This window comes from Mustela nivalis, assembly GCF_964662115.1.
Source record: "Mustela nivalis genome assembly, chromosome: 7".
NCBI lineage: Eukaryota > Metazoa > Chordata > Mammalia > Carnivora > Mustelidae > Mustela > Mustela nivalis.
Genome location: NC_139026.1, coordinates 29136095 through 29164038, shown reverse-complemented (window position 1 = coordinate 29164038; position 27944 = coordinate 29136095). Strand labels below are relative to the sequence as shown.

Here is a 27944-nt window from a genome sequence, read left to right as displayed (position 1 = left end):
TATTAAATGAAAACACATTTCACATGACTGAATTTTATGTTCATTCAGTATCACTGTTATTAACAGTTATCACTCAGCACTTACATTCCAAGCACTATTTCTTTAAATTTATTCTCTCATTTAATCATCACAATTTAATCGCATGAGGTGTTATTATTCCCCCTCTACTGAGAAGAATAAGCCTCAGAGAATTTCAGTAGCTTCTGCATAACTAACAAATGCCTAAAAAATGGATGGGCTGGGATGTCTCCAAACCCATGTTCTTTCTAATACATGGAACCTTCTTTCTAAACCTTTCATACAATATAGACCCTGAAAAGACAAAAACACAACAAACAGTAAGCTCTCCTAAAGTCCTCCTTGGCCACTCTGCAGCACCACCATCTTTTGGCTTTCTAAAACTATCTTCCACCATGATTCTGTCATATGTCATCACTTCAGGTCTTGCCTTGAAACACCTACCCCAAGAAATTCTCTACCCCTTATCATTCTTTGTCATTACTCTACTTCTTTGCCAGCCTTTATGATCTAAAATTACCCTGTTCATTTATTTGTGAGGCTTGCCCATTAGTACATTCTGGGAATCTAGAACCGTGCAAGGCACATGGCAGACAGCCAGTGTTTAAGCCATGAATGGATGCATTACTTTAATTTCCCCTATAATACTTTCAAGTTCTCCTTGTAATCTAAGCCTCCTAAAGATGTATGTTCAGCTCTTGTCTCCATCTACGTCCTTTAACCATCTCAATGTTAACATGCTCAACACTGGTTTCATCTTCTTTTTTCTTTTTAAGGATTTTATTTGAGAGAGAGAGAATGCACACACATGTTCACAAGCAGGGGAAGTGACAGAGGGAGAGGGAGAAGCAGGCTCTCTGCTAACCATGGACTCCAATACGGGGGCCCAATCCCAGGACCCTGGTATCATGACCTGAGCTAATTGCAGATGCTTAACCAACTGAGTAACCCAGGCATCCCAGCAACACTGGATTCATCTTATTTCCTAAGCAGAGAACTTCCTTCCTCAATCACCATTGTCCTCCTCACCTGGGCTTGAAATCCTAAGTTATCCTTGATTCCATCCACTTCAGCTTCAGTCACTGAGTAAATTCTTCCTTTGAAAAGCTCTTTTTATGTAACGTTTTTCTTTCTGATCTTCGTTTTTCTTTCTGATCTTCGAGTCCCTTCTTCACAAGTTTTAATCACTACCCCCCAGGTTCTCTTTCATTCTAATTTCTCTTTTATCCAAAGGTGTGCATTTTGCGGCTACATTTAGTTTTTAAAACAGGCTTCACATCACTATACCTAAACTTAAAGGGTGAAGAAACAGTCCCACTGCTCATGCCTATTTAGCACTGAAACCTAAGCTCTAATTTCCCTATTCATCTCTCTTCTTCCTCACTCCCTCAAATACCCCACTCCCTCAAATACCCCACTCCCCCATATTTAATAAGATGTTCAATGACTGGAAACAAGATTACTGGCAAGTGCAATTAATCTTCATCTATTAAACTGTTATGAGGATATTTACAAATCACGGTATGTGGTTCTCATACTTCCATATGCATCAAAATCTACAGGTGATTAAAATACAGATGGCTGGGTCTCACCTCCAGAGTTTAAATTCAGTAGGATTAGGATGGGTTCCATCATTTGCTTTTCTAACAAATTCCCACGTGATACAGATGCTATAGGTCCAGAGAGCATACTGTGAGAACCAGTGGATAGGAAAATGGGTTAAAAACTCGGAATTCATACTAGGTGGCTGAGGAAAATTTGCTTGCCTCGGGTTAAATGTGCAAGGATGTGACAGCTATAGATTCTCGAAGACATTTTTTCATTGCCTGCTTCCTCCCACTTCAAAAATTTCTCGTGCTTGCCCAATTATTACCAATTTTACTTATCTCAGAAGCAAAGTGGGCTGCCTCCTACTCACCTATCAATTATTATAATAACCTGACTCCAAAAACTAGAGAGGGTGCTTATTTGACAATCTCCCTGACTTTCCAAATCCAAAGTTTGCTGGCATCCGAGTTATCACACCAATCTTAAAGTAAGTTATTGTTCAAGAGAAAAAAAGAATTAAGATTCCTAACTAAGTCTGTGTGTATGTCATCAGTCTTCTGGTTTCCTCCACAAAGAGGAATTTTCCTCAATGGTAGCTTCCTATCCCATCAATTGCCACGGAGGTAAAATAAGCTGCCTCACAGATTTCCAAGAGCCACTGGACATATGTAGTTTCTTCACCTTTCTACCTTCTTTGGGGAGCCAGATTTCTGCAAAACTCATACATTCTGGTGTGAGTTATTAGGGTAGGGGCAGACCCCCAGATTAAAAAAAAACAAAACAAAACCAAAAAACACAGAAACCTGCTCCTGTTCCAAGTGCCTGGGGTGGGGTAAAGAACCGATTAGTTTTGGATTCAACTATAGAGCTTTACTGCTGTCACACAAAACCCAAATCTTCCACATCAGCTTCTGACAATATTAAAACTAGTATTTTATTCCTCTCCAATCATTTTTCGATGAGGATAAACGGGTATTACGTACGGGGTTCTCTTAAACTTTTCAACAATAAGGACATATAATAGAGCTGGGACCTGAATTTCTATTTCTGACTCAAAAGCCATGCTCCTTCCACTATATTGCCTCTACTTTATGTCTTCACATTTATTAGGGTCAAATAGAAACTGTCCTCGGTCAAAAACAGTCAAATAACGCCAAATGTACCAATGTAAATAAAAGCAGAATTCTAGACACTGTAGCGGATATTTGTTATCTGCCAACTCAGGATCGTTTCCCGCACTTTCCAGCAATAATTCCCACTTTTTGCTTAGGGATCTGTCCTTCCCGGACTCTCAAAGCAGTCCCCATGTGGTTCCCTCCCACATCCAAACATTCCCCTGGCCACAACTGTAACCAGTTCAGGAATGTGCATATGACCCAACAAAGGCCAAAAGGGAGGAAGGAGGCTTCTGCTGTGACTCTGGGGGAGAGACTTGTCTCTTCTTACCGAATTTAAATCCAAGATGCAGAAAGCCTCTGCAAATGGATCCAAAAGGGAAGGTGAGACAGAGGGAGGAAAGGGGAGAGGCAAGGAATGTGCCTGTCAGTGCTGGATCACTTGAGCCCCTTGGTCAATCAGTGTCTCAAGTCTGTCTGAGCCCTTGATTTTCTTGGTAATTTATCAATAAACTTCCTTCTGGGGTTGAGTTTTGTGCCACTGTGCAAGCCACGTAGCTTTGATGAGTGCATGATTACCAGTTATGTCCAGTTCCCCCACTGTTTAAAGAAAGAGAAATCCAAGTGAAATCACCAAATGCAAATGAGCCACTTTCCAAAAAGTCTACTATTTGAATTTACAATTACCTACATGCTCTATTTATCAGGCTATTGTCTATTTGTAGATTGTCTATCGTCTCCTCCACTATTTTCCTCCCTATCCACTTTCAACCCTCCATTCACCAAACTAGTGGATTCACAAAAATGCGTAGGACAACAAAAAAGTTTAGTTTTTTTATTTGTTAGCTACAAAATGACAATTAAGACGGGGACACACTGTTTGGGACTGAAATATGGGACTGAAATATAACAGAATGTGTAAGATGTTTTTGCTTTTCTGTGCTGTCTAAAAGATTTTGATCTTCCATTTGGAAAGTTTAAGGAGAAATGTTACATGGAAGCTGAAGACCCCAAAGAGAGGAATTTTAAAGAAAACACAAAGGGTATCTACGGAGTTCTCTTGGTCTATATAACTTATCCCTGAATCACTAGATGACATCGCTGGTCAAACCACTACTGGTAGTCTTTGAGGGATTATGAAAAAAGAAAAGAGGTAGTTTCAGAGTGCAGTTAGGCAAAAACAATTAACAGTTTTCAAAAAGAGGGATTGAGATGGATTCCAACTGATACATAAGCTTTAGTAGGAATGAGCAGGGCCCTCCATAGAAGACCGAAAAATGACTGTGAGGTTCTAGTAATGGACGAAGCTTATAACAAGACACCTTTGTTAATTACAAGTTCAGTTCCTTCTTTCACAAGAACACTTGACTTGTGGATCGCGAAATGGTTGTATGGATGTTATCTAGACTCAACAAGGATAACCACAAAAAACTGCATATCAGAAAAACTCCAAGAATCACAGGGCAACAGGTAAGTAAGGTATGGAATGAAATACGAAGCTGGATAAAATTCAGAGCTCTGAAAGCATTATACAGTAACATGAGATTTTTGCAGACAAAGATACAAAATAAATGTTCCTATAACTAAGTGTATTATAACAAAGAGGAACAACCTGCAAGGCATTACTAGGTTTCTAATTCCTGACTTCTATACCATTATTGATGATTCATAAACACAGAAGTTATGTTTCCCCAATCTGTAGATGGCTTAAAGCCGGTTAAGCCAGCAAATGTTAGATGACAGAATCAGGATTCAGATAGACAGGTAGGAAGGAGAAGTAAGTGCATTGTCACAAAGTGCACTTACTTGATGTTAGTTAACATAATGTAAGTGCTTTTCACTGGGCCCCCAAAGAGAGTATGTTCTTAGGCAGCAGTGACAGAAGCCTAACACTCGTAAAGATAGGTAACAGACTATTCTGCTTCACCCTGGACAACACACATGAGTAAGATTACCGGCTCGTCTATAAAAATACATTTACAAAAACAATACCCACCTCTTTAAATGTGTTAATATCCATAAAACTATTTGAACTTAGCCTGGCACACAGTTAATGTTTATAAACGTTAGCTATTTTTTATTGTTAAGAATATTTACCCTGCTCTCCTCAGATGAGGACTGCCCAGACAATTCAGATGAGGAATGTTTAAAGAAGTAAGATTTCTTCTAAACCTAGAGGAAAAGAGGATTCTCATGATACTCTAAAACGAAAGAAACTCTGCTATACAGATAGAATAGGAAAACTGAATGTCTCAAAACAAGTGATGGATGAAAGACTTTTATTTGTATTATACGTAACAGGCCTAGTAGGTCAGGAATGAACAGCCAGGGTCTACGTACTATAACACAGTTAATAATAAAGAGAATGTTGAAGAATCAGGAAACCAGTGCATTGAAGAAATGGAGGAAATCTAGTCTAGGGGAGGAACAAGTTGTGAGAGCAAACTTCAAACATGTGACATTCTACAGTGTAGAAAAGGAACCCGATGAATTCTGTGGCCCACTGAAGGGCACAAGTAGAATGAAAGGAAAGAAAGCTACAAAAAGGTAGTCTTTGGCTACATAAACCAGAACTCTGTAACAAGTTATCAAAATTTGAAAAGGTCTGTAACAGTTAATTTTAAGACAACATGACTGGATCAAAAGGAGCTCAGATACCTGGTTAAACATTATTTCTGTGTGTACCTGTGAAGCTGTTTCTAAATGAGATTAGCATTTGAACAGGTAGACCAAGTGAAGCAGACTGGGGGCATCGCCCAATCCATATAAGGACTGAATGGAATAAAACAGAGAGAGGGAATTCATACCACCTCTGAGCTGAGACAGCAATCTTTTGCCCCCAGACTGAAAGTGACACCAGTGGCTTTCCAGGGGCTTTAGTTTGCAGAAGGCACATCGAATCCCTCAGCCTCCATAAATGCCTGAGAAAATTCCTCGTAATAAATCACTCTATGTGTCTATTTCTGATTGGTCTGTTTCTCTGGAGAACACTAACTAATAAAGGGCCTCTGGGTCAGAGGACACTCCTTAGACCTGGAGCTGATCATGCAAGATACTGGAAGAATTATATGGAAGTGCACTCAATACCTAAAGATAACCCATGCCCTTTTTTGTGACAACTCTAATCTTTAAAAACCCATTCCTACTTTAAAAGGTGACTTCACTGGCCTAATAAGGCAGTAAGCATGCTTTATACACATATACAACTGACTTCCTGTTCAGCACTCTATTCTCCATTGATTCTGTTTAGCTTTTAAAAATAAAGACTCCTTTTAGGCAAGATTACTTCAAAGACAACAAACCCCAGGGGGGAAAAAAAAATTCTTCCTTGAATATAACGTATGAAAGATACCATCAATCAAATTTGAAGATCTGCTAATTGTGATCACAAGCTTACGAAAGTCATGTAATTAATTTCAACCCTAAATTTAAACAAACTGGATATAAAACAAAAGTAATATATTTGTTAGAAGCCATTCCTTTCATTTAAACTTTAATTTCTCTCTTAAAATGTCCTCTGAATCAACTAGCTACAGATTCCCGAGTATTCTTAATTTTTTTCAAATCATTCCAAATTCACAATGAAATTTCAAAACATAAAAAGTTGTAGTCCTAAATCTTACTCTTCAATTTTCTAATACTTCTATCATGCGAGTAAAGAATGATACATAAACTACTTCAGTACATGAAGTTACCTTTGATTTCATATACTCTTTCCCAAAGATATTCAAACAATTTTCTTAAGGATTCCATACTGAAATATCTCAATGAATGTCTTTGGGTTTTCATTTGATATACTCAAATATTCAGTCAAATCTCCATTTCCTAGCTCTAATACATCTCAGTAAATTTTAAAAACCAAAAAATCAGTATTTACAAAGGTTCTTAATCAACAACTGATTTTATAGGATCACAAATATAGATCTGGGGTTTTAAAAAGCTAAAGCTAAAAGACAGATTATTTTCAATCACTTAATAAGAGAATTAATTGTTAAATTTCTATGTCAAAATAAAACACTAACTATAAACAAATTTTAAAAAGCTAACATTCTGTTAAAAAATGGTTACAAAGAAATCATAGAATTTAACGGATGAAAAGGATGTTGACCAAATCTAATTGCTCATTTTATAGCCAATGAAACCAAATATACATAATCTACTTCCAAAAAGAATAAAAGATGCTTATCAAAAAAGAAAGCAAACATTAAATACTCACAAAATCATTAAAAAGAAGAGTAAAAGACCAAATTTAAGTCATGGGGTAAATCATAATGTACATGTTGTAAAGAGGCTACTAGCATGGACAAAGATGTCACTGTACTTCAAAGTGGACCACATTTAACTGACAAAAAGCTAAAAATTGCTTTGGAGTGCAGCCTTTCAAAAAAGAACACTCAAGAATCTCCATTTTCTTAGTTTCTTTGTTTTTTTTTTTAAACATAAAAATTAATCCAACTTCCTTTGTAGACAAGTAGTTGTGAGGAGAGGGATAACCAGCTTTTCTAGCTGTTTCTCACTGTGGCTGCTATTAGCATTTTATTAACAGCACTATCTCATAAACCAAGAAATCCAGCTGGGCCCACACTGCCCCACCCTACCCCATTAGATAATAGCAGTGACCTTCAGTTCTCAGGCAGGACAACCTAAAACTCGCCACCTTAAATGTCCCCTGGAAGCTTGAACTGCTTAACTGCTGTGTAACTAAGCCTAAATTTCGGCCCATTAAGCTTATATTATACTTAAAGACAAAAGCCATGCCTTATTCATCTTTGATCTCCATATCTTACCAAGAGGTACTATGATCATTCAAAATATAGTCACTTTCTAAAAAAAAACAAAAAACAAAAAACAAAAAAAAAGAGAAAAAAACCATTATCCTGATTCACACCCTACAAATGTAAAGTCTTCCAACAAGTAAAACAATTTTTAATTAGAAATGATAAAAATGTATGGTAAACTACCAAATATTGAAGTACTGCCTTGTAGCATCAGATTAATGGCAGAAAAAAGAGGATGGGCTATCAATACTATGCATATCAAAGAGCAGATAGATCAAGATCATGAATGGTCATGTTTCTTTTACAAAGTTCTGTTATGCTCAAGTTATTTCATTAAAATGCTCCAAAGAACCAAGGGATAACTCAACTTGAATATTCTCTGAACTCACATTTTTTTTTACTTTTTTAAGAGGCTTAAAGAAAGCATACACACTGCACAAAGGGACATAAAAGACTATAAAGCCTGTTTAGAAAAGTTATTTATATCAGGTGAGTAAAGAATGATAGATAAACAAGATTAAACTCAACAAACATGATTTCAGTTTTACAGAACTGATGAAACAGAAAACAAACATTGTCTACAGTGTCTGATTTATTAGTCTCACAGGATTCATAAATACCATCGCTGCGTCTGAGTTGACTGAAATTAGTCTCTCTCCCCTCAGTAAATTACTTACCATCTACTAGACTCTTCCAGAGGCACAGACTAAGTACAGCACTTTGAAGGGCAAGCCACAGCTGCTGCCAGTGATAAATTCAGCACCAGCACTACGGCAAATCTCTCAGGGTGGGCAGCAAGTAAATGAGAAGAGGAGAGGCACTAATTTGTTCTTCTAGTATAGCTTTTATTGCACAGCAGCAATGACTGGTTTACCTCTCTGTCCTCCCCAATGAACTGTGAACTCAAGGCAATTTGTGGCATTTAATTTTAACCCCTAGCACTGTCTGAAATATGGTAGGTGCTTAATATCTATGTTTGATCCTTAAGATAAAAATCAATTTGAAAAACAGGTTTTTAAACAGAACAAAACCTGATAACCCTACATTTAAAATAATATGCAAGGCATGCAGGGTTAGTCAAGGGAAAGTCACGGCATTCAAGGACTTTCAAACCACCTTGATATGTATGTAACATATACAAACGTTCCTTTCCTTTAAATCATTTCAGACAGTATTAGTTAAAAGGTATTTAAGATTTTCCAAGGAGCTATTCAAGGACTGCTACATAGCAATGATTCTCAACCAAGGTCCTAGACCCTTGAAGCTATGAAAAGTAATAATGCTGAGTTTCAATATTTCAATATGGAGTGATACATTTACTTGAAAAATAGTTAGGATTATCCATACTAAATTAAAGTATTACCAAAACAATATGGTAAATCAGGTCAGCAACTACCTCTATGTAAGACATAAAAATCTTACCCAGTTAGGGTCACTGGATAAGAAAATCCTCAACTCTGAATCTACCATCCTTTCTGAAATTTGCAACTTCTACTTCATCTTCAAGATCAACCCACTTCACTCTAGGTTTTTCTCCTGGGCTGCACTGCAACTACTCTTCAAGGTGACCTGGGACGCCTCTTGTTCTAAATCTAAGGGACGTATTCCGTCCTTCTTATCTAAACTACCCACAACCTCTGCCACCAGTAACCACCCTCCCCACTCCCCCTCACCCCCTGAAATGTTCTGCTGCCTTAATTTCTCTGATGCTCCACTTGCAACCCCACCACACTGCCATCTCTGGCTGCCTGTTTTCATTTTCAACGTTTGTCCTATTCTTGAACAACAAGTGTCAAGGGAGTCAATGGCGATGGGCTGGGTGGTGCTGTCAGCCTGACCGTAATTGCTTTCATCTGTTCTTAATGAGAGCATGAGATCAGTTTAGAGATAATAGTTAAAATTTATTTGCATGGGCATTTACAAGGTTTATTTTTTTGTCTCTCTCATAGTTTAGAATTTCACAATTCAATTAAAATGGTAAAACCACACTATAGCCGTCTGGCTCGGTGCAGGTGTGAATAAAATCACCTCGTTTCCTTTTCCTAGCCTGAAACCCAACTCCTATTCCCCACAGCCTTTAGTTTATAAAGAAATATGCCAGCCCAAAGCACAAGAGATTCTATAAATTGATGATTCATCCCCCTCCCTGGGACTGTAAAACAATTACTCTTGCTTTTGATAGCACAGATTATTTGTTTATGCCAACAAAGTACTTAATTAAACAGAGCATGTGATAAAATTTTTAATGCGAATGATCCAAACACAGATATCCTCACGTTCGCTCTAAGCATTTTTGCTTTATGGTCAAGTGTGTTGGGAGTCGTCATATCCCAAACCCTGATGATACCCGTATCTCGTACAAGGTTGTTCTAGTTTTGCAAAGTTGCATTTCCACAGTAAGAAACCACAATCCTTCTGAATGCACCACATCCAGGATAAACTGGCAAAGTGCTGGGTCACATACTGGATTTTTAAGATCATTTCCATGCTAATTCCACAGACTTCAGATCAGTGGTTCTCAAACATCAGCAAGCCTCAGAATCCTGGGAAGGACTTGTTCAAACGCGATTTGCTGCAACCCCCCCACCCCTGCAGAGTTCAGTTTCAATTCGGTGGTAAATCAGGGGTGGAGGCCCAAGAATTTACATTTCCAACAGCTTCTCAGGCAAGGGAGATCCTGATGCTACCACTGAAACAGTGTGGACCACCAGGCCCTGAACTACGGCTGAGGAACCAACTGTTGGATTATCACCTTCATCCAAAGTTCCCTGTCAATTAAGTTATATAAGCAAATTACTCACGGCTCCTCGCTATGTTATTCTCAATTTGCATGAACAATTGAAAGCAGACCATACTCTAAAAATATTCTGTGAGCTGTTACTTTAAATTGCTTTGATTTTTAATACCAAGTATACTGACAGCCACTAAAAATAATTTCTTTCATTCAAAGAAATAGGGAGATTCATACTGTTTCATTTTGAGCATGTAAAATGATTTTAAACACCTAAAAGTATTAAATTTTAAGACATTGAACAGAGAACTATAATTTACATACCTACCTTCTCCTACTGCCCTCCTAAGTAAACTATCCTTTGTCTTCTCCTGTTCTACTGTTCGATTTAGGCATTTCAAGAACACTCACCCTAACCATGACAGTTTCCTAGTAAAAGGGAAGCCTTTCAAAAGCTCCAAATTATGGAAAGTTCATTTTATATAATCCTGTACAGCTTACCACTAAATGTAAGAACATATTATATCTCCAGTTATATATGAGAACGAAATGTTCTATCATTTTCTAGTTTCACTGGTTTGAGAATCTGAGCTATAGTCAAGGAAGAGATTTCTAAATTAAAACAGTTTTCCCCCCCTTCTGTTCAGGAGCAAGAAGGCAGTATGAACGCTTGAATGTCACACCAGCTGCTCTCAGCCTACTCCGTCCTTCCGAGCTTCTATCCTGTCAGTTCACAAGAACCTACACTTACATGCTTAAGGAAACAGGATGCTCATTATGTCACTGAACGAGCTCACAAAAATAAAGCTGGCAATATTTAGGGAGGCAGAACTCTTATCTGTAAATTTAACATGAGCTTTCTGTTTTCTTCATTAAAAACTGTAAATTTCAAGGATTTTTTTATCCCAATATTTAAACAACTGAATGCAGAATTAAGGAGAGACACTTTCCCATGTCTTTATCTTCTTTCTCTCTATTTACACGGTCTGAGAGCTGATGGTCTTTTGCAATTTCCAGCTGTAGTTACTAAAGAACAGAGCAGTAAATCAATACCCACTTTCGCAACACATTCAAAGATTCTGGTAGAAAAATAAGGTAAGCTGTATTTTAAGAGGGTGTTAGGCAAGAATCTTAGAGTTAATTCACCAAAGTGCAAAGAATAGTGGAGATCAAGGAACGTGCCGAACCACAAGCACTCCATCCCCTCACCCCGAGAATCCTTCAAGCTGGTTTCACACAATTCCTGACCTTCATTCCAAGACTTTGATTTGTACTCTGTGACTGTTCTTCAAGGGTAGAACCACACATTAAAAAATCATTATCATTTGGAACTGTCCTATTTTCAAGATTCTTCTCCAGTACAACTTATCTCTGTTTCTTTTCATTTATACAGAACCCTATGAACACATTCTGACCTCCAGGCTCAAAGGCAGTCAAGACCCCTTCTGATCATACTTGCCTCCCTAAAAAAGCTAAGTTCCCAATGGTCAGTGACTCTGGTTTTGCTCTTAAATCTCACTTCTCTTTTATCCTCCCACTAACTCCCATTCCGTTAATTAGCTACCTCTGAACATACAGACCGTCTGGCTGAGCAACACCGGTTGAAATTTTTAAGACTGAGTGAGTTCTTAGTTCCAGTGGAAACTTATATATCCCATATGATCCACTGATACATCTCTGCCTTCCCTAGCAAGTTCCTCTTTCTCTTCCAAGTCTCCTAAATTACTCCAGCTCTTGTCTCCACCAGGCCAGGAGAGGTCTCCTCCTGACACCTTACCTCCTCGTCTTTGCAAGCCGCGGTGACCCACTGAGCACTGGCTTGTTCACTTAGCCTAAGGAATATTCAGATACACTCTATCACAAAAAAGGTGCCTCCCTCTCATCCCCCCAAATAAGCCTCACCTGGATTCTGTTAACCAACTAAGTGATCCTTCCCCACCCCACCCCCTTGCCACACCCCTTGATAAGGTCCATTCTTATTGCTTCCTGGTCACCCTTTCACCTTGAACCCCAGCAAACAGAATCCATCCTCAACAGTCCTGAGCTGGCTGCCTGTGGTGACTGATCTCTGGCTGCTTCTCAGCCCTCATCCACCTACATACGCTTTTGTGTCATTTGCTAGTATTCTTGACTCTCTCCCTTCTGTCGCTTACTCTGTCCTCTTAAGGCCTCCCAGAAATCTCAGCCCACATTCCCCCCTCTTTTTTTTTTTTTTTTTTTTTAATGGCTGGTTGAATGATCAGTCTTTTCTGTGCAGAAATATTAGGCCAGATCTCCTCATCTACTGCTGGTTTAAGTCTGGCCATAAGGCCAATGCCAGGAGATGGGACCATGATGGCAGGGTGATGTTTCAGGCTACAGGAGGCTCAACCCACAGCAATTTGGGAGAGAGTACTCCTCCCTGTGACCAGTTTTACCTGACAAGGCTGTGGGCAGGGCACTCACAGACCCAGAAGGCTCATCTAAGCCCACCCCGTGTGACAACCTTGTTACCAACCTGCCTGTTGTCTCACCAGGAGATGACTCTTCCCGGCGGGAACTGGGTGAGCACTTCTGGATACCTAGCATCCCAAACAGACCTGGGGCTCGGATGACACACCCAGGGAATGACTGTAGACCAGAACTGGACCAAACTTGGGTGGGAAATTCTCAGAGACTGTGATTAGTTGAGAAGGAAGAAAAAGGCCATTCCTGCTGCCAGAACAAAATACCACAGACTGGATGGCTTAAGCAACAGAAATTGATTTCTCACAATTCTGGAGCCTTGGAAGTCCAAGATCAAGGTGCCAGCAATTTGGCTCCTGGTGGAGGGAGGGCCCTCCTCCTGGCCTGAGGACAGCTGTCCTCTCAAGAGCCGTGTCCTCAACGGTCTCTTCTGAGCCCTGGTCCAGGACTGGGCTCACTTATAGGGGCTCCTCTCACTACAACTTGCTGTGATTGGGGGCAGAGTACATTAACCTCTTTCTGTGCCTCAGTTCCCTTTCCTCTCTTCTCATTCCTTCTAGTCATTGTTCCTTGATTTCTTTCTCTCTGCTGAAATGGAGGCGCCCTGGGCCTTCTGAACTCTGGGAGTGAAGGTCAGCTGGGAGCCACAGCTGCCTCAGGCAGTTAGGGGAGAGATCTGTCTGGGTGTGAAAACCAGATTCTCTGACTTTCCAGGGGAGTTTCCTGACCACGGGTGCAGGGTGATGGGCCATGCTCTTCACTAAGTCAGCTCCTATGTTCCCACCAGTCCCTGCCCCAAAACAAAGGTCCCACTAGGGCTGCCCCCAGGTGCCCTTCCTTGACTTTTTAAAATCACTACTATGCCCTAAGTGAGGTTATCATGCCGGGATCTATCTGCAGACCTCTCTTCCCTCTTGGCAGTGATACCACATGATGACCTACATCTAAGGCCTTGATCAAGCTCTAGGCCTATGTTTTCAACTGTTAACAGATATCTCTATCAGAGTATCTTAGAGCACAAACTCAACCACCAATATTAAACTTATCACAGTCTGTCCCAAACCTGTTCTTCTCTGTGGAGTTCCTGTTAGTTCCAAACATGTCTCAGTAAGCCCTAAGTCCAAGACCTTTTCTTCAAGGAGTTTACCGACTAAATGAGGGATAAAGACAAGCATGTAAGTAACAGAATTAAGTGTTACAGAGAGAGCAACACAAGAGATTTGGTGAATACACAAAGGATAACGTGTTAAAGGGGTATGTGGCCTCAAGAAAGGCTTCACTGTTCTAAATTGAGGCAGAAGGGGGCTGGGGTGGGAAACATGTATAATTTCCTTTTGTAGCATTTGCAAAAAGTAAAATGAAGGAACGAACAAAGGAGGAGACTAGATGGAAGGAGTACTTTCAAGACAGTGAAAGATCCCAGGCGGAGTCTAGTCTATGAGCATCTCCCTTCTGCAGAGGTCTTCAACAGAGGAGGCGTGGATGGGGACAGCTTCTGCTTGGATGTCCTGTACCAAATCTGCAAACTTGTCTCACCCATTTGTTGCCATACTGCTCTCAGACTCCCTACCTCCTTTTTGCTTTGGACAAGTTTCAAATAGCAGTCTCTAACTGTCATTTTCCCTAATGAATTTTGCCTAAGAAAAGCTGGCCTCTTTCTTTTGCCTTTCTATGAACCTCTCCTTCAAGGAACAGTTAAAATGCCCTCTCTGCTGGGATCCCATTACATGGAATTAGTCTCTTTCTCTCTGCATCTGTAGTCTTTTTCAGATACTACAGCATTCAGTGTGTACTATCACAATTTCCTGTGTGCATGGCTTTCCTTCTGACTGAACAGTCAGCTCTGAGGGCAGGATGGTTTGCTCATTTCTCTGTCTCCTGATAACGACACTACAGCAACAGCACCTTGTCATGGAAACTACACTGGAGCATGTGTGGCAATGCACTGAAAAGAGTGGTCCTTCAGTAAGGCCCATGTGGGTGCCTGCAAATGGGGATGTCCACTCCAGAGAAACAGAGACTCCCGCCAGCACTCAAGTGGATGCCCAGATCACCACTGAACAGTAACTATTTAGCAGGGCCACAACGTCTAAGATGTTCATTCCAGCACTTTCCTGTATTTGCTGATTGACCTCGGGCAATTTACCCAGTGTTTCAGCTTCCTCATTTGTAAAATGGGAATAACACCATCTACCCTCTTCATTTATTAGAGGTTTAAATGAATTAATACATGAAATATCTTAAAATCATCCCTGTGTCTTAGTGCCTGGCACTTAATAGTAAACACTCAATAAACTCTAACTATTTGTTATAATTAGCAGTAGGAGATTTTAAATTAGTTTCCAATAAACTGTCATATTCAGCACATATTATTCAATATTTAAGTTAGCCCACCAATACAGAAGATACATAGTACACATCTGTTAAATGAACAGAGACATTTAATTCAATATTTCAATGTGATTTCCTTACATTTAATGACATCTAACGGTATTTAAGAATTAAAAAGCAAGAGGGCTGTATCACATATCCAGAATTTTGTAACAGCTGATCTACAAATTAGATTTAGTCTATTTTTAAAAATAGGAGAGGGACATGCCAGAGAGGAAAAGGTTTTCTTACAATTAAAATTAGATGATTAACTGTTGAATATTCTTAGAGACTTAAAAGTAACAATTAAGAAAATTAAACACCAGCCTAGAAAACTCTCTGTGACACAATATTCATGGAGAAACACAAAAATACACATCTATCCAATTATTATAACCATGCAGAATTCACACACTAAATAAATAGACATGAACCAGAAAATAAGAGGAGAAAATTAGCTAATTTGTCAGAGTAACCTACAGATTACTTTCTTTCCTAAATGCTTAGGATGTTATTTAAAAATATAATACTGGGGCGCCTGGGTGGCTCAGTAGTTTAAGCCTCTGCCTTCGGCTCAGGTCATGATCTCGGGATCCTGGGATCGAGCCCCACATCGGGCTCTCTGCTCAGCGGAGAGCCTGCTTCCCCCCTCTCTTTGCCTGCCTCTTTGCATACTTGTGATCTCTCTCTATCAAATAAATAAATAAAAATCTTTAAAAATATATATATAATACTGAAGAATTTCTCTTTACTTTCTTTCCTAAATGCTTAGGATGTTATTTAAAAATATAATACTGAAGAATTTCTCTTCAACTGTTAGGCACTCTGACTTTGATCAATCAGCATTATATTAAAATTCCAGTTAACAAGGAATTTGCCAACTCTGATACTGACCCACAATGTCCTTAACCAAAACTAGGAACAGTTTTTAAAAATTAATACCTATGATCTAGGATATATCATGAACAAAATGTATATTGAGCAGCAAACACTGATTTAATAATCTTAATAACTTTAATTTTAAAATGCACTATGAAAACTATCAATCAAGTACAAATGTTCATTCTCATACCTTCAGTGCTGGCCTGAGCAGGAAAAAAGAAAAAAAAGACAGAACCTAAATATAAAGAGGAAAAACAGCACACTATACAAAAGACACAAGCACACATAAAATAATGGAAGTTTCTCAGAACTTCATCACCAGAAAAGGAGCATAATGGTACAGCCCTTTGCATTGAAAGGAAAGGCTTCATGCATTGTCAACAGACTTTGCCTCTCATCATAGGAACTGTTTCGACCATCTGGGAGGAATTAAATTTTAAAACTAGTAGATTAGATTAAGCCATATGAGACTGCTACTTTTACAGATGAAAACCAGTAGAGTATCAGCAGTTTCATATGGCGATCGAGCGGAGCACCCACATCAAGCATCCTAAAAAGAGCAAAATGGAACCTAGAACTCAAGATCTGACACAGCTGGACAGAACAAGTCCATTTAACTTCATGGAGGGAAAAAACAAAAAACAAAAACACGTAACATTCAGAAATGGACTGGTCAACCAGGAAAACACAGGCACAGAACATCACTAGAACAGAAAAACAAAATGTGGCCTTTCTCATTAAGCACTGTTTAGGACAGAGTATTTTAAGCCACAATGAAATTTCAATAGTATTTGTATCCTGTGAAGAATTATAACATTGATATTAGTTATCAAGAGTAGAACACCCATGCCAGGTACTAAGCTAAGCAATTTACAGTATAACTCTACCTAATCCTCCCAACACCCTCCAGACAATATACTATTACTGACGCCAACTGCCAGAGGAAGTAACTGGTCTGTAAGAGGTTAAGAAAAGCCTGACTCCGTTCAACATTCCAAACACACTATACACTACTTGTGGTGCCTATATCCTCACCAAGCAACCTTCTAATTAAAATGTGGCTTCCCACGTGGTAAATCTATAGGGAAGGGAACGTGCTAGCCAGGACTCTGGGAATCTGCTTGCCAAGGCAGGTCTGGTTTTGCTTTACTATAAATTAAATAAATTGACATTGTGATTTTTATATCAATCTCATGAGCCTTGATAATATGAGTCTGAACCCAAATTCAGTTATTACAGTTTAGATAAACTGGGTTTCAAAGCCTGAAAATCTCAGACTCTTTGCCATGGTAAAACTACTAAGAGCTAATACAATCCCCATCCTGGGAGGGCCCTTTGGAGGACAGTCAATCCTCATTATCCTGGGAGAGGAGATACCTCAACACCATCATTAATAGTCTCTTCCTTTCTGAAATCTCTAGAATACAAAAAGGCAACAAGGAAGGGACAAGATTCTAATCCTGACTCTGCTGTTAACATTTAATCCTGAGCAAATCACTTCTCTCGTTCCTTAGGCTCATTTTCTTATGTATAAATGGAGTCGTTATGATCTTATTCCTTTCTTATCTAACACCTGTGACTGCCTATCAATTTCTAGTTTTCTCTCCCCCCTACTTTATCTCTGGGTATTCCTTCTGCTCTGCCCTGCTGTTCACCTTCTGCTTCTGCACCCATCCAAGTCTAGGCTCTGCTACTCTGATCTCACCAGCACTCACATTTATGACTGTAGATCTGTAATACAAACACTGCCTGTGTCCTCATTATCTGACTACTATGGATTATACAGACTCTAGTATGGTATTTGTATACACGTGACATATGGAACAGTTGTGACTTTGTCGGAAAGACCCTCATGGGATATAACAGTTTTAGGGATCAGGGTTACAAATGGTTATTAGTATTTTCTTTTCCAAGTTTTGTCTCCTGCTTCTACTCAGTGTGCCTATGAAGCTATACTTTCAAGTCTCATTTCTCTCTCATCTCCAAAACCTTGATGGTAATTTAATTTTTAGTTCTAACCTCAAGCTCAAACCTCAAAGCTCCATTCCTATTACCAAACACCAAATTCCTCTAGACCCAGCCTCTTCCGAACTGGTGTCTTAGGCAAGGCTAATTTATAGTAGGTTAATAGCTATGATGTGAAAAGGTCAACACACTACATAGGTTTCTCTAGTGAGACTTTTCATAGCCTTGCATATTAGTGAATTTACAAGAGGGAAATATTATATGTAGCATTTCCTGAACTTATTTTTAACTACTCTTTTTTTCCATGGAGCACCTATTAATATCTCCTGGAACCAGTGTTTCACAGAATACTTTAGGAAACACTGTTCTGTTCTTTCCTGTTTCAAAGTGTCAACCACTTAAGCTCAAAAGCACCCCTAATTCTCACTCTCCCCAATATCCAATCAGGAGCTAAATTTTTTCCTTCCAAATCTTACCATATTTATCCTTCCTATTCCCTCTATAACACTGAATTGCAGACTCTGTCATACATAAGAGTTATAGATCATGTCTAGAAATAAATATCAGATATGTTGCTATCAACCCCTTAAGGTTGGCATCCTCATGCCAGCCTTAAAAAAGAATGAGTCTAACATCCTGCATAACACATCTTTCACAAGCATCCAAAATTTCTCCCTAAAAGTTGGTTGGAATTGTTCTTTATTATGGTGAATTTTAATTCAAAGCTTAAGGAAAGCCATCTCCATGATTAAGGGCAGAACTGGCCTTATGCATATCAGCCATGATTGGGAACTTTTTTATTAAAGCTTCTATTTAAATTCCAATTAGCATACAGTGTATATCAGTTTAGATGTAGAATATCGTGATTTAAACCCTTCCACACAACACCAGGTGCTCATCACAAGTGCGCTCCTTAATCCCACACCTATTCCACCCGTCCTCCTCCCGCCTCCCCTCGGGTAACCATTGGTTTCTTCTCTAGTGTTAAGAGTCTGTTTCTTGGTTTGCCTTTTTTTTTCCCTCTCATTTGCTCATTTGTTTGTTTCTTAAATTTCACATAGGAGTGATATCATAGGGTATTTATCTTTCTCTGACTTATTTCGCTTAGTATAAATGATTGGGAACTTTTAAATGACACACATAAAAAATGCCAATAGTGTGACTATGGCATGAGTAATAATGGGGGCGGAGTGGGTGTCATATCCAGCACTGGGTCTCCACGTCCTTCAAGATAGAACTAGGAAGTACAGGATAGGGAACAGCCTATACCTAGTTTCTCATTTATTCAAGCACTCAAAGGTGGGTTTTTCTAGCTCTCTGTATACACTGCATAACTCCTCAGTGGGCCTAGTGACCTTGCTGGGATTGGCATTCAAAGAACAGACATTCAAACACTGCTTCCTCATTCAGGGTGTATCTGAGTGATAGCAAACAAGACAGAATCATCCCTTTCTCCGCAGAACACATTCTTCTGGAGGAGATATATATGAAACTATAACTGTACAATTATATAATCATAAATGTAGTGAATATACATCATTTGATTCTTTTCTCACCTTTGGTTATTCATAATTTGTAGGAAGGAGGGGAAAAAAAAATGGGCATTAAGCTTATACAGGGCTCGGAACTGCATGCCTCATTATAAACATTCAGAACTGGCCAGAAAATGCAAAATAAACATACAGGATTTGGAGGAAGACAAGGATGGATGGTCAAGGGTGGGAGGGAACCTTTGGCCACAGGTAGCATTAAAACCAAATACTTTGAAAGTGTATCTGACAGCAAAAACACTTCAAAGTATTACCTCTTTGGCTTACTGCCAAATGTAAAAGAAAAAGCACGCAATTTTGAATGTTTACTATATAGAGAACATTGTGCTATCAATTTTACATGAAGCTGAATGATTATCATGAAGATAATAACAATAACTAATACTTTCACAGTGTTTTGGTTTACTATGTGGTCCTATGAGACTGGTAATTATTACTTTCCATTTTTCAGTTGAGTAAACTGAAGCAGATTAAGTAATTTGTATAACAAAGGTGGAATTCACACTCAGCCAGTGTGGTTTGCTTCTCACCACTCTACCCGATCTGTGTATATCCATGGAGGCACGGTACCTAACTTCTCCTGAGATGTTCACCCACTCAAAAATGCAGCACAAACAACTAGAGATCATTAAGATTCTCTGGGAATTTTAATTCTGAAGGATCCTATGTTTAACAAATCAGGAATTTTCATTATAATCAATATTCACTGAAGCTCATAAAAAACTTATACTATGTTACAAAAATATAAAAACAGGCTAAAAAAGGAAAGGTAATGTCCAGATTACCTACCAAGAAGAGGAAAACCTCAATTTGTTCCAGCAATTAGGCTTATGCTCTCACTTTTCACAAGTAAGAGATGTATGTAACAGTATACAGGGAATACTATTACCTAAAAATGCCAATTTATCTCCTTCAAAATCAAAATATCCAACCATCTATTCTGAAGAATGACATACTTTTATTCTGAAAGTAGCATGACTAGGAACTCACTCTTTTAAAGATGTTATTTTGAACTTGGAGAATATTTGTGTTATTGCTATATTAACAATGAGCCTTCGAAGAAGTACACGCACCTTTTACCTGCAGAACAGAGTGTCGTCTGGCACAAGGCAGACACTTAAAGGTCCACTGAATGAACAGAGTACTATTTAACTATCATGCTAGGAAAAGCACGCAAATACTCACTTGATACACCAACCACTGTTAGGTAATTTATAACTGAAGCAATGCAGTACTTTTTACCACACTGCAGAAAAGTGGCCACCACAAGTTCATGATCATCAAAGTATTTCACATGATCCAACCACTGATTACCAATATCACAAACAGGTAAGGAAAAAAAGAGCCGCTTCTAGATTGCCCAGACTCCATTACGATTCTAGTGGTAGGTATACTATGTTATCTTCCGGGGGGAGGATACTACTTTTACCTCAGAAGCTCTAACTAGCCAGGATTTAAATTTTTTTTTTTAAAGATTTATTTATTTATTTGACAGACAGAGACCACAAGCAGGCAGAGAGGCAGGCATAGAGGGAGGAAGGGAAGCAGACTCCTCGCCAAGCAGAGAGCCCGACGCGGGGCTCGATCCCAGGACCCTGGGACCACGACCCGAGCTGAAGACAGAGGCCCCAACCCACTGAGCTACCCAGGCGCCCCAGCCAGGATTCAATTTTAGGTATAATTATCTTACAAATGATAAAAGGCTCTCAGAAAATGTTACTTTAAGAACACTTAAATCTATATAGGCTGAAAGAGTTATTTTTACAACCTCAGAGATTTACCGTCATCAAAAGGTTTCTTCACTGTGGGGAGGGGGTTCATTAATAGCTGTTGACTTCTAAGGCAGCTAACCCATTGCTTGTGGGTGGCTAGCATGTAAAACACGAAATCCAAGCTGTGGGTGGGTACTGGGGCTAGAGAGAGAAGTGCAAGGATGGAGAACCTCCCCGTCTCCCCCCTCCCACTGCGGGAGCTCTCAGGAGATTCTAGAAAGTACAGGGGAAAAAAGGCTAAAACCAAAGGTATTCCATTGACTCTCAACAACAAATAGTTCCTGAATTCACCTGAGACGCACAGATGCACAGCAAAAGAAATATAGACACGGTCTACACAACTTATGGTGGGCACAAGTACTGGTGATCTACTTCCTCAGACTATGTGTGTCAGCATCAGCTGTAACTGCGTATGACTTGGGACACTCATTTAAAAATTACAATGTCCTGGAAAAGATCTGAAAAATAAGCATTTATTATACTTCAATCTTTAAGTTGAGAAGAGTGTTTCTACTTGGCTGTTTTGTAGATACGATTTCCATTAAAAGAGTAACAAAGTGGTACACAAAGTTCGGGGAACACCAAGTCTTATCTAGGACACCATATTTACTTGACCAGAAGTATAAAAGTGGCAAACAGATGCAACTTATTCATTTTCATACCTGTTGCCACATTCACATAAAACATGTTTACGGTAATTACCCTTCTAAATTCATATTTTTAAAACAATTATAATCCCCAGATTTACACAGTAGTCATTTTTAATTATTATTATTATAGAACAGAAACCAAAGCGATGTGTTTTTGCTTTGCTTTGTATTTTACGGTTTTGAATAATGATCTCTCCTTAGAAGAAAACTCTGCAAGAACCAGTATCCATTATGGATCAAAGAAATACTCAGAAGCAACGCTCTCTAAACCAAACGCCACCGCCGCGGCCATCACCACCAAACCACACCAAACCTCCCAATCACAGCACTAGTCGGGAAAGTATTTCACCATTTTGAATAGTAACAACTACTTCATACACCCAATAGACCAGGAAGGCAATACAAGAACCAGCAGACAGAAGCTTTCGTTATCACTGCCCAATGATACTGAATACAGACCCCACAGGATATTAAACACCTTGTATTTTTCATGGATTCAGGGCCCCGCTTCTGAGATACTCCTATGCAGAGCCCAGCTGTTTTGAGTGATTTATCCACAGGAGTTTAATTTCAATTGTGTGCTGGGAAGTGGGAGGCAGTGATTATACCCTCCCCAAATCTTTCTAGCACACTAATGAACATTTTAAGAAATCGTTTCCAACTGAGATTAATTTGCCCTTCAAATATTCTCCTCCTAACTCACTAAGGGCAATATCTGATTCACCGTATCTTAAATGGAAGAATGCAGGACCGAGAATGTAACGAAACTTACGTCGTACTCATTTTAAGACTGAAAATGCCACAGAACAAACGTACTTCCTCTACTATCTTCAAAGGAAAACTGTACTGGAAGGAATATTACTTACACTTCCTTGAAAATACATGAAGCGATTCCTTCCATTCTTTTTGTACTTGCTTATCTCTCCTGGTACCACACTGCACCAGTGCTCGTTTCTTCTTCTCTATCAGAAAGTCAGATGTGGCTATTCATAATTTCACCAGGAGTAGACTATCAAGTAAATTATATGTTCATCCCGTTCCCTGTTTTTCCATCAAAAACCTAAATGAAAATATAAAAGACACACAATTTTCAAATGCCACAGCTAGGCAAGATCTCATACTAGATGGAAGACTACACAGGCTGTGTGCGGGGCACAAAAGGGAAACAAGGTCAGAGTGTATAAATGTTAGAGCCTGTGCTTAGACTTCTTCAGGGGGAGAAAAGCCACATACAGATACAGAACAGAGAAATCTTAAAACAAAACAAAAACCTTAAGGTTTTAGTTCACTATAAATTCAACCTAACCCAGCCTGGTTACCATTACATTAAGTAAGGAGTGAAGGCAGCAGTGGACCTTCAACATTTCCTGGAGAAACCAACTGAGGAAAAGCATTATTTGCCTGAAGAGGTCTTTGATACTGAAGAAACAGCCAGTTTTAGAACACCCGGTCATATATTCATGGGACACTGGGCTGCTTCAGCACCAGAAGAGCTCCCTCTTTGTGTGGGTCAAGAGTCAAGGAAACTTCACGGTGTCATTTCTAAAGAAATCTAAATACAGACACTCTTAGGGGAAAGCACACAAACCATACTATTTAAAAGACAAGAGCCATCTTCATGTTTTCTGGCAATCAAAGAAAAGTACAGGTAAATGCAACTCTTCATTACCTAATTCAGAGGACTGAATATTAAAAATTTATTTTAAAAAGGTAACTGATTAGAAAACAACTTTCCTAGTTATAGTTACAGAGAAACTATTATGTACTTATCCTTACGCTGAAATCTTCCTTTAAAAAAAACTTTACTTCTACAACCCATGGATCAGAGATGCCGTAGGTAAGAGGTGACACTTCCCGCTGAATTAGCCCTTCACTGAGAGAAGTGGAGCGGGGTGGGGGCGTTACACTGCTGTTCCTATCAATAATGAAACATTACAATTGAAATGAAAATTACACAGACTGGTATAACTTCCATTCATTCCTCCAAATGAGTGCTTACTGAGTGCCAGGCAGTATTTTAGGAACCCAGAAATCAGTAGTGTATAGGGCCACGTTCCTGTCCTAATGAACCTTGAATTCTAGCAATTCTGGGTCTCCTCGGTCTTCTGAGAATGACAAGACCTAAAGAAAGTGTGCAAAGAAGGGGCACTACTTTCATGTGGGTAGCAAATGGTATCTGAGAATGTCCCCAACCATGACAAAGCAGCTTCAATTCAGTGAGGAGTGAGGAGGGAGAACATCCGTGATGGAGGAACAGGAAGGTCTGGAGGTAGGAACCAGGCTGAACTGCCCAAGAGAGACAGAGGGAAAGCCTTACTCCTCCTCACCTCTATACTGGCAATCATATTATTTACCCTCCAGAATGATCTCTGCTCCTTCCCTCCTTCGTACTCGTGGACAGAGTACGAAGCAGACACCCTGGCGGATAAGCTGGGAGAGTTGGAAAGGGCCAGGTACTGAGCGAGGGGCCTGCAGGCCATGGCAAAGAGTCTGATCATTAATTACAATGAGCTATGCTTTGATATGTGTTTTGAGATTACTTTTGCATCTTCAAAAAGTGGACCCTGGTACAGGGAGAGGTAATGAAACTTTTCACTAGTTTGATCCATTTTTTTCTCATTAGGTGAGGAAGTAGAAGTAGAACATCTGTGAAACAGTGAGGAGTTAAGGCCATTGCACCAGGCAAAAATACTAACCTACTAACTGCCCCACCTTCCCACACAAAGTAAGAGTTTATGTGAAAGACTTCATCAGTGAATAATGTAGGTAAATAGGGTGACTTGTGACCAAAAATAAAGGTGACTAACAGGAGTGCCTTTTTTTTTTTTTAAACCCCATGTTTCAAAGCAAAGTGATTCTACAATGGAAATCAATCCCTTCATGGAACACAGGATTAAATGATGTGACTCTCGAGGTTTAAAAAAGCCATTTTTTTAAAAAAAGTGGCCGTTTGACCTCCATTTCATGTTTTCTTCTAGCGAGTGGAAAAAGAGCCTGTCAGTGACTGACATGAAGAAATGGCTCAATGAATAATGAGCCTGCTAATTAAGCCTTACTCCTCCTTACCTCTATGCTGGCATTCATATTATTTACCCTCCAGAATGATCTCTGCTCCCGCCGTGAGTCTTACACATCAAAGCCTGTTTAAAAGTACTGCTAGGGAATCAGAAGTGCTGAAGATACAGTAAGATTTCTTGCACCTTCTCCAATCCATTTAAGACAATATAACAGCTCTAGGACTCAGAGCATGCCCTCCGGACACGGGAAATAGGAAGCTATTTTGTGTCTGTCTTACTAACACAAATCAAGGATTGCCTTAAGAAGTGACTGAACCTGTATCCTGCCAGAAAAGCTCAGTATCAGCAGTGCAAAAAGTCAAAATAATTTTGGCATAAATTCTTAAAATTCGAACAACTCTGGAAGAAAACATCTGCACTTTACATATTCTTCAAAGGTGCCTCATTCACGTATTTGCACACGTGCTGTGGTGAATACACAAGGCAGCGATCAAAGTACAGTAGTCTGTCAAATCAGGTGTTTTACGGGGATGATGTATCAAGTTCTTCCCTTGCTAAAGCAGCTACCCAGCACCACCCACACTGACACTTCCCACTGCACAAGGCTACTTCCACCCCTGCCTTGGTTTACACTCCTAAGTAGATCCAAAGCTGCTTACACCATTAGAACAACAACAACAACAACAACAACAACAACAACAACAAATCCTTGTTTCAGGCTCTCAGAGAAAAGTAAACACTATGGGAACCTTCAAACCAAGCTCAGAGGAGGGCATTTTGTTCTTTAACTGGAGTCAGCCTAAATTGCCTACAGCCTGTTTTTGCAAAGGCCAAGGCTAAGAACTGTACTTTTTAAAAAATAGGTTTAAGGGATTTAAGACAAAAAGGAAAAAAAAATTCCATAAAGACTGGTCATGCACTCGAAAGTTTAAAATATTTCACATCTGACCCTTTTACAGAACACTTTTGTTGATCTGTGGTCAAAGGCAAGCGGTTCCCAAAACTCGATGTGTAACCAAATAATCTAAAGAACTTCAGTATAAATACAGAGACCTAGGCCTCACTCCATACCCGGAGAATCAGTCTCCAGGCCCAAGAATCTCAACTTTAAAAAGCTCCTCTAGAATGTCTAAGTCAGGAGGATAATGGTAGCAGCCTCAATACCAAACTCACTCTCTCTCTCAAAATACCAAAATCACAGAGTGCAAATAAAACCACACATAACCCTCAGCATTACTAGGAGACAGAATACCACAAACTCTGAATTACCTACGAAGTAAAGAAATAAACACCAAATCAAACAGAGCTCCCAGTGCCTTGCAAACTATGGCTACACCACACAGGAGAGGAGACGCTTAAGAGGCGCAATGAAAAAGAGAAGGGACCAGAGGACACAGATGAAGCACAGAAAACAAAAATCACCCAGAGTAAAAGAAAGTTTGATATCATCAGCTACCTAGGAGGAGACTGAATGGGACCAGCAATGGAAATGCAGGCTCAAGGAAAGCAGAGAAACAGAGAAGGGAGGTGCGTCATGGGAGATGTGGCAATGAAGGAAAAGAAGGGAAAATTAAGGATCCTGCAAAAACCAGAGAAAAATACATACAAATTCCCACCCAATTTCTTCACTACTGCCATCATCCATTAAAACAAAAACAAAGGAAAAGAAAAAAACCCAAAACTTCCCTTCTTTGACTTGAAGGCATTCACAAACTAAGATGTCCACAAAATGCCTAGGAATAGAAAGGGGGGGAAAAAAATCAAACCAATTCCATACAAAGCTACCAGAGAAGGGAAACAAAAAATGCAAATCACAACATTTCAGCTGACAAACATTCACTCCACAAAACAACAATGACAACACACACCAAAAAACCATGAAATAATAGAAAACTGTAAAGCAGTACTTCAAATTGAGTTAAATACCCTCAAGCAAGTATTTGGAGATATTAAAAACAAATATTACCTCCAACCTAAAACACAAAAACTAAAAACAGAAATGAAACAAAAATCCAGGAAGAAATGCAATGAGAACTGATGAAGCTCAGAGATGGAATAAGAGGGAAAAAAAAGAAAATTTTTTTGAAATGAACAACAAATTACAAAATGTCTGATGAAGAATGGATGTGAATGAAAATCTAACAAGAGACATGGAAGGAAGGAAAATAAAGTAATGAAAATGAGATGAATGAATAAAAAGATTCAAAGAAAGTGTCTGAAACATAATACGTGCAAGAGGTCCAACACTGTATAACTGGAGTCATTTACGAAAACAAAGGAGAAAAATACTTAAAATTATAACCCAAAAAATCTTTCTGGAAATTAAGCATACAGAAAGCAATCGATGTATATCTGGGAAACATAACCCAAAACAATCTACTTCAACACATGTCTCAGTAAAAATACTTAAGTTTAAAGACAAAGTGAAAAAAATCCTCAGGGGTAGGGGGAAATATCAAATTACTTTAAAAGTAATAAAATTAGACTTCAAATAAAAGAACAAAAAACTAAAAAATATTTTCAAGAAATTTAACAATATAGGAGCCAACGTTTCCTTCAAATATTAAGTCTACAAAAGGAAAAAAAACAATTTCAACTGTAGAAGAACCCAGGAATACTATATACACATGCCTTTACTAAAAAATTTACTGGAAGATGGAACTTGATCCAAGAGATAACAGAAGGAGCATAAGCAAAAGAATTAACGGTGAGCATTCAAGAGACTTAACTGTGGAATAAAGACAAAGGTAAGAAGAACATGGTTAAAATAATAGAATGTATGTGTTACACATGCTGACGAAGTAGAGAGAATATACAAATACACTAAATGACAACAAAGGAAACTACTTTGTGCAGAAAAAAATTCAAAAAAAAAAAAAAAAAAAAGACTGAGACCTTCTATGTAAATAAATCTAAAAACCTAGATGAAATGGCTACTTCCTCAAGAAAACACAACCTACCAAAACTGACCACAGCAAAAAAAAAAAAAAAAAAAAAAAAAAAAAAAAAAAAAAGCACAAAACAGAACCAGGTCCAGAGGGTTTCACAGAGCAATCCCACTAAACTTTTGGAGATCAGCATCCCAAGACTACATAAACTGTTT

The 27944-nt window shown here is 39.0% G+C and overlaps 1 protein-coding gene across 7 annotated transcripts in view; it reads right to left on the bottom strand.

Annotated features, from left to right (window-relative positions):
* The window catches only part of ATP2B1 (ATPase plasma membrane Ca2+ transporting 1), a 121147-nt gene that overhangs the window by 66572 nt on the left and 26631 nt on the right, over window positions 1-27944 (bottom strand). For 2 of the 7 annotated variants that reach the window (XM_082740363.1, XM_082740366.1), the window contains exon 3: window positions 22691-22884. The exons of the other annotated variants lie outside the window; for them this stretch is intronic. The gene's annotated coding sequence lies outside the window, so the exon portion shown is untranslated. The remainder of the gene's footprint in view (window positions 1-22690; window positions 22885-27944) is intronic. 7 annotated transcript variants of the gene reach the window in all.